Consider the following 8,377-nt stretch of genomic DNA (forward strand, 5'->3'; position numbering starts at 1 on the left):
TTCTTACATGTGATTAATTTGTTCAAAATTAGTTCACTTTTTTGAGGTTTTAATACACTCTATTTGTGACAAAGAAAAATCTATTCATTATTGTGTATGTATGTGCAACAACCACTATAAATTTTATTTAATTCTATGTAGGAATGAGTTCGCAAAATACAGCGATGGTGGATACCGATGACATAGAATGTCGTCGAGAACAATGGAGATATTATGCTCGCTTGAGAATACAAAGAGAAGACAATGAAAGCAGAAATATTTGATTGGCAAGACGTCGTGCCAATTATGCAAGACAAAGACAACAAACTTTGGGTGGTGATCACATTTTAGTGGGAGGCCCAACAAATTTGAATGAAGAAGATGTTGTACATTCTAATTCAACATCAACAAACCCATCACTAATACCGCCTAATCACGAGGCTGGACAAAGTCGTCGTCTTACACATATCCGTAACTTGGCACGCAATATGCCAGTTGAGCATAGGGCTATGCAAGAAGTTAGTGGTGAGATTATACAAAATTCATATTTTTTGGCATGTTAGTTGTATGTCAATGTATACAAAATTACTAAGTTAATGTTTGTAATATTAAATTTAGGTCTCCCTCCAACCTATCCAACTATAATGGCAAATGACTTTGAGGCACCAAGTCATATAAATTCTGATGTTAATAATGGTAAGTTTTATATAATATATTTATAAAGCTTTCACTATTATTTTTTATATATAATTAAACCAATTGACCATTTTATATTATTACATTGTAGTTACAGAAAGAATTGAAGGAGTTGAAAATATTGTTGAGCAAAACCAAGGGGATGCCTACAGAGAACAAGGTTTATTACTCAATGCCACCATTTTTATTTTCATTTTCATATCCTTCTATAGAGCTTTCACCATAATTTTCTATATATAATTACACCAATTGAGGATTTTTTTATAATTACATTGTAGCTGTAGAGAGAACTGAAGAAGTTGAAAATATAAATGATCAAAATCATGGGGATGGCTATAGAGAACAAGGTTCGTCACTCAATGTCACCATTTTCATTTCAATTTACATGTTTATCATTATCAATTTTATTATTTGTTATCAAGTTGCATATTCGAAACATTATTAATATTTTGCTTTTTTCACAACATAATATTTGGTACAATTTTATTATTTTCTTTCACAACTATCATAACACTGTTTATCACTAATTTTTTCCTCAAAATAAAAATTAGGTGTTGACAACACATTTGATGGTACTGCACATGTAATAAATTGTATGCGAGGCAGATACAATTGTGCAAAGGATTTTAAAGAAGGTATAGAGACCATTAGGTACCAACTAGCACAACCAAAGACATGTCACTTTTGTAATGCCCGTTTGTTCCATCGAGAGACATCCTCAATGTGTTGCAAGGATGGAAAAATATCCTTCCCCAATATACCAATTTGTCCTGAATTTATGGAACTCATTTGTGAGCAAACACCACGGCGTACATTTCAGGCAATATATACGGTTTTACAACAACATGTTTGCGTTTACCTCAATGGGTGTACATGTGGATGAAAGTGTGGCCTCAAATAGTCGAGGAATATATACATTTCGTGCCCAAGGTGCCATCTATCATAGAATTGGTAGTCTTTTACCACATACACCTCTAAGTGTGCGGCATCTACAATTGTATATCTATGACACCGATCTTGAAATACAACGTAGAATGTCTCAATCTGTAGAAGCTCATGAAGATATTGTGCGACTTATTCAAAGGATCTTAGACATGCACAATCCATTTGTGGAGAAATTTCGTCAATTATCTCGAAGTCCAAATTTACATCAATGTAAACTCCTCATTAAAGAACAACCTCTAAACCAACCTCAATATTGCCTTCCCAATGCTTCCCAAGTGGCAGCTATTATTGTAGGAGGAGAAAAAGCTGGACATTTAAGTGGCAGAGAAATTTTGGTTCAAACCTTTGGTGGTAATTTGATCAATGTTCAAGATACAGCAGGATTTTATGATTTATTGCAGTACCCAATACTTTTTCCATTTGGAACATATGGATCGGATATCAACACACGTGACGCTAATAGAAATAAAGTGTCATGTCGCGATTATTATGCATACATATTTCGTAATGCTTTATTATTTTCAATCTATTACTTCGAAATGCCGCTTACATTATAAAATAACTAAACATACATCTATTTATACTAATGTCGAAGATTCGCTACGATGCTTTATCAATGATTTGGCTTGAGGACGCCTTTCCCCAAGATGTTGTTGATAATTATGTAAAAATTGAAACACATAAGCTTAGGTGGTTTGAGCACAATCAAGATTCTATTAGGGCAGATCCGTACCAAGGCCTACAAGATGCTTTCAATGAAGGAGAGAGTTGACACCGGTAATGTAAACTTTACATTTGAAAGTTACATTACTTTATTAATGGCGAATTAGTATCAATATTTATTAGTGCCCCAACTTTTTCATCTTATATATAGGAAATGTTGGACATAGAACCATTCTACCTTCATCATTTGTGGGAAGCTCGCGCGATATGATCCAACGATTTCAAGATGCAATGTCATTGGTTCAAAAGTTTGAAAAGCCAGATTTATTCATCACAATGACGTGCAATTCAAAGATGGGAAGAAATCCAAAATGAGCTTTTACCTCGCACAAACAGCACAAGATCGTCCCGTACTTGCTTGAAAGAGTTTTCAAATCGTAATTTGTATAATTTAAAGATGATATCTTGGTCAAGTGGGTTCTCGTAAGAGTTATTGTATATGTGCTCTTTGAGTTCCAAAAAGGGGTTTACCACATGCACACATGCTTATAATTCTCGACGAAGATGATAAATTGCATAATCCGTATGATTACGATCGGGTTGTTAAGGCGTAAATACCATGTAAAGAGGAACAACCCGCTTACATAAAGCCGTAATCGAAGCATATGATACATGGCCCTCAAGGGGTACAAAATCCAAGATCACCGTGCATGAAAAATGGGCGATGTAAAAAGGATACCCAAAGCCTTTCTCATCGTAAACATACCAAGGCAATGACTCATATCCCGTTTACAAACGATATGATACTAATAATCCCGTGCCAACCGAATGATCATTGTAGGATTATGGTAGACAACACTCGGGTTGTTCCATATAATCCTTGGTTATTGCTGAAATATAATTGTCATATTAATGTTGAAATATGTTACAAAGATCAAGAGTGTAAAGTACTTATATAAATATGTGTATAAAGGCCCGTATCGTGTCTCTATGGAAGTTAGGCCAGCCCAAATTATGATGAGGTCCAACAAGACATTCGATGCAAGATGGGTACGTGTCTGCAGGCATGTTGGAAGATATTTTCTTTTCCTATGTATCGAATGTACCCTGTTGTTTTTCGTTTGCAAATTCATCTTCCAGATAGACAACAGGTACGCTTTAGATCACATGAGCCTATTGCTAATGTTTTGGAGCGAAGTAAAAAGACAATGCTTACTAAATTTTTTTATATGAATATAATTGATCATGATGCACGAAATTATGTATATAGTGAGTTTCCTGAGCATTATTGTTGGGATTATAAAAACAATATATGGACACGAAGAAGATCTCATAAAAAAGTAGTGGGCAGGATATATACTGTTTCACCATTTGATGGAGAGAAGTTCAATTTGCGTGTTCCTCTTAATAATGTCAAAGGGGCAACAGGATTTGATGATTTATTGACTGTTAATGGGATAACCTATCCAACTTTTAAGCAAGTAGCTGAACAAAGGGGTTTACTAGAGAATGATAACAACATACGACAGTGTCTGCTTGAAGCAAGAGACATTAGAATGCCGTCAGCTTTAAGAAGATTGTTTGCAACAATATTGGTATTTTGTCTACCAACTGGAGTAAGAGAATTGTGGAATGAGTTTTACCCATATATGGTAGAAGATTATCCATCAACATCTATTACAACAGAGACACGTCGTACAAATAAACTTCTCAAGGATTTAGGGGCGTTACTCTTGCAACATGGAAAGCACATTACAGAGTATGATTTGCCGATATCAACTGGAGAATGTGACAATGATTCAGTTGTACCTAGACTCATTCAAGATGAGCTAACTGTTCCAAATGTAGATGAAGAACTCACTTTAATTGAAAAGTTGAATAACGACTAGAGAGTTGCATATGAGAAAATCATGACAGTTATTGATCGTAAGGAAAGCATGATATTGTTCGTTGATGGGCCAGGGGGAACTGGGAAAACATTTTTGTATCGCACAATATTGGCAACCTTGAGAAAAGCAGGTCACATTGCAATTGCCACAGCTACATCTGGCATAGCAGCAATATTACTCCCTGGTGGAAGAACAGCGCATTCCAAGTTTAAGATTCCTTTAACTCCCGATGCTTCATCTACTTGCTCAATAAGTAAACAATCAGACTTAGCTGAACTTATTAGACGTGCCACCATAATTATTTGGGATGAAGCCCCAATGGTAAATCGACGTGCACTTGAATCTTTAGATAGAACATTTAAAGATATTATGGAAGTAAATTTACCTTTTGGTGGGAAGGTGTTAATTTTGGGTGGAGATTTTCGTCAAGTACTTCCGGTTGTTCCAAAGGGTACAAAGACAAAAATGATTGATGCATGCATAGTCAAGTCTCCATTATGGAAAGATGTCAAAGTGTTACATTTGAAGCAGAATATGAGATCTATCAACGATGAAGAGTTTGCTCAGTATATACAACGCATTGGTGATTGGAATGAACCATTTATAATGGATGATTTGATTAAACTACCCTCTTCAATGGCAATGCAATGGGAGGGTCAGCATTCTATATACAACTTGATTGATCAAGTTTTTCCAAATTTGCAAGAACATGCCAATGATGCAAGGTATATGGTTGATAGGGCTTTGCTAACACCTATCAATGATGATGTTGAACAGCTTAATACAAAGATAATTTCTACTCCCGTGAGATGAGTTTACGTTACATTCTTTTGATGAGGTTGAAGGAGATACGTAGCATCTATATCAACAAGAATTTTTAAATTCTATATCTCCAGGGGGTTTACCACCACATATATTAAGGCTAAAAAAAGGTGCTCCAATTATGTTGCTGCGCAATATAGATCCAAAAGCCGGATTATGTAATGGTACAAGATTGATATGCCGTGGATGTTTTAACAACGTAATTGACGCTGAAATTTTGATTGGACAATATATGCGGGTACACGTGTTTTCTTGCCAAGAATCCCTTGAAGACAACAGAAATGTACACTTGCCATTTGTAATGATCGTACGACAATTTCTCGTACGTTTAAGCTTTGCACTTACAATAAACAAAGCGCAAGGTCAGACAATTCCAACTGTTGGAATTTATCTTCCTGATCATGTTTTTAGTCATGGCCAATTATATGTGGCGTTGTCAAGGGGAGTCTCTCAATCCAACACAAAACTATTGGTGCAAAAAGGAACAATACCTGAGAAGGAAGGTGTTCACACAAGATTGTGTATAAGGATGTTTTGTTCCCTTCCTCATAGGTATTAATTTACAATTGGAAATAATTGTCTTACATATAAATTTATTTTAATAATTTACAAATTTTAATGGTTATGCGGTCTACGTTTTAATATTTTATTTCTTGATCTTTTTTATGTATACAATCAATTGGTAACAGGAAGGATGCCCAACTCAAATGTGAGGATTGAGTCCACTATGCTAAGTAATGGAGTGCATGTTGTTCCTACTACTCATTGGGAAAATTGGAAGGATGATCAATCATTATTAAACATGGAGGCCATTGATAACAAGGTATATTTCTTTTTAATGAAATCTTTAATCAGCATCCCTTTCAATTGTTTTATCAAAATTAATATTAAAAATGTCATGCTGCGTATGGGTTAGGTTCGCAAATTGAAAATTTATTCACCTGGTTGGGGATTCACTATTCAAGCTGACAAGAAAGAGCTTTGGAAAGAAGTGAAACGAGTTTTAGAGTCACAAAAATTGGAAAGGTTTGTTACGGTATTTTTTAAAACTGGAAAATAACTAATTGATAGTCTTAATATACAAACAATTTTTTTTCTTCATTTTGAAGTTCCAAGAACAAAGACAAAAAACAAATCAATGTCAAGAAGAGCAATGAGGTGCACAACATCCATAAGAAAAAAGACAAAGGAAAAATTAAGGACGATGTGATCTCTAACACTCATGCCAACAGAGACAAACGAAGAATGAAAATCAAGGACAATGTGGTTTCCAACATCCAGGAGAAAAAAAAAGATACGAAGAAAAAAAACCAAGGACGATGCAATTTTCAAGACCCAAAATAGTAAAGAAAAACAGAAAATAAGAGTCAAGGATGATGCGATAATAAAGCAGGTACAAATCATTACCACATCTACTTTAAAAAAAAAACTTAATTACATAGTTTTTATATAATTTTTTTAAAAAATTTTGGTAATTAAATGATAGTTCTTCAAGTCCCAAGCTGAAGTAGACCATTTCACATACATGGAGCTATGCAATATCATCACAAGGTCAATTCAAATATTTCATTTTACAAGTTTATACTTGATATTTATTGTGCTTATTATTATTATGCACGTTTTAAACTCTTTATTAATAACACAAGATAACACATTTTGTATCATAGGTTCATGGCAAATGCTGTTGGAAAGCAATTAGAATGTGGAACAAATAGCATTGCTCCACCAACTTCTCTACCGTAGTCGGCATAATATTAATAAGTTCACATATTCATATTTCAGATGTAGTGCATTATTTTACAATTTTACCTAATGTAAATATTTCAGTTTTCTACATTGATCCATCAACTTCTTCATAATTGCTTTTGTAAAGGTCATCACATGTATTTTATAAGTAGTTTTATTGTTACAATTTTATTATGCATTTTTAATGTATGCATTATTTATAAGATTTATTCAGAGGATCTTTTTTTCCTCCCCTAAAGGTTAATACTAAATTATTGCATCATCTTCCAATCAATAACATGTTGATTACTGCATAAATAAAATTGGCAAAAATGAATAATAGTTACGGAATACTAGCCTTTGAGCACGCGCTCACGCGCGTGCTCAGAGGCTCTTCTATTTTTTGGGTAAGGATTAATTTAAAGCATTTATTATAATTTGGGATTACTAAATTTTTCAATTACACAAAAAAAAACCTAGGGGTGTGATGAAAAATTATTTCACCGCACATAATACTTATTTTTATCATAAGATTGTTTGCAAATTTTGTGCGGTGAAATAATTTTTCATCACACCCCTAGGTTTTTTTTTTGTGATTGAAAAATTTAGTAATCCCAAATTATAATAAATGCTCTAAATTAATCCTTACCCAAAAAATAGAAGAGCCTCTGAGCACGCGCGTGAGCGCGTGCTCAAAGGCTAGTGATTTACGTAGATATTTTATTTTTTCTTACACATGTGAGGCTTAGTAGCTAGGGACAAAGACAGGACTTGGAGCTAGGGAGAGCGGATCTGCGGCTAATTGTGTGTGGCAGCTCTGTCGTTTGACTCTACTATTTTATCACTAAAGATTTTTGTTTAAAACTTTTTAAATGGCCAAGTTGTTTGTTTTGGGTAAAATAGATTGATTGGGCTTAATTTTTTTAGCTTTATTATTGGTAATTTTTGTTATTGGGCTAATTTTTTTGGACTTGTATATTTTGTTTTAAATTTAATCTATTAATTTTTATGGCCTTTAAAAGGTGGAAAATGCTAAAAAAATACAAAATTTTTACAAATTGCTAATGTGGTGAGTGATTATTGATAAGTAAAAAGTTATGCAAGTGTGCAAACCAATAAAAATTTGAATAGTTTGTAAAAATGTTGTAAAAAAGTGTGTGACTATAACATTACTCTTAAAAGACTTGATGGTATTGTTAAGGGGGGGAATATAATTTTATTAAACAAAATTGCTAAAATTAGTACTCATTAATATACTAATATTTTTTTTGAAGATAATTTAGGGGGGGGGGGGCATTGCCTCCCCTAGTCAATATATAGATTTGTCCCAGAGACTTAGGGCCGTAAACAAGCTAAGTTTTGTCGAGTAGTGCATGTTCAAGTTTGGCTCATCAAAAAAAGTCAAAAGTTCAAGCTTGACTTGACCTCGTGACAAGCCTAAAAAAATATTTGAGCTTGAGTTTGTGGAAAAGCCAAAAGGCTTGAGCTTGGCTTGATTAATTAGTGAAGCCAAGCTCAAACTTAATATCAAGTTCAAACTTGAGCTCAAGTCAAGTTTTTGAGTTTGAGATCTAAAAAAATTACATTATCACCAAATGGTTAAATCTCAAAATTTTATTAAAAAAATAGTATACTCATTTTATCATGTGATAGTCCTA

General features: G+C 33.8%; 1 pseudogene; it reads left to right on the forward strand.

The window, feature by feature from the left end:
• The first annotated feature begins 623 nt into the window (after positions 1-623).
• On the forward strand, positions 624-6,737 carry LOC142632751 (uncharacterized; annotated as a pseudogene).
• Positions 6,738-8,377: the final 1,640 nt, after the last annotated feature.

The sequence above is a fragment of the Castanea sativa genome, chromosome 1 (genome assembly GCF_040712315.1).
Source record: "Castanea sativa cultivar Marrone di Chiusa Pesio chromosome 1, ASM4071231v1".
Taxonomy (NCBI): Eukaryota; Viridiplantae; Streptophyta; class Magnoliopsida; order Fagales; family Fagaceae; genus Castanea; species Castanea sativa.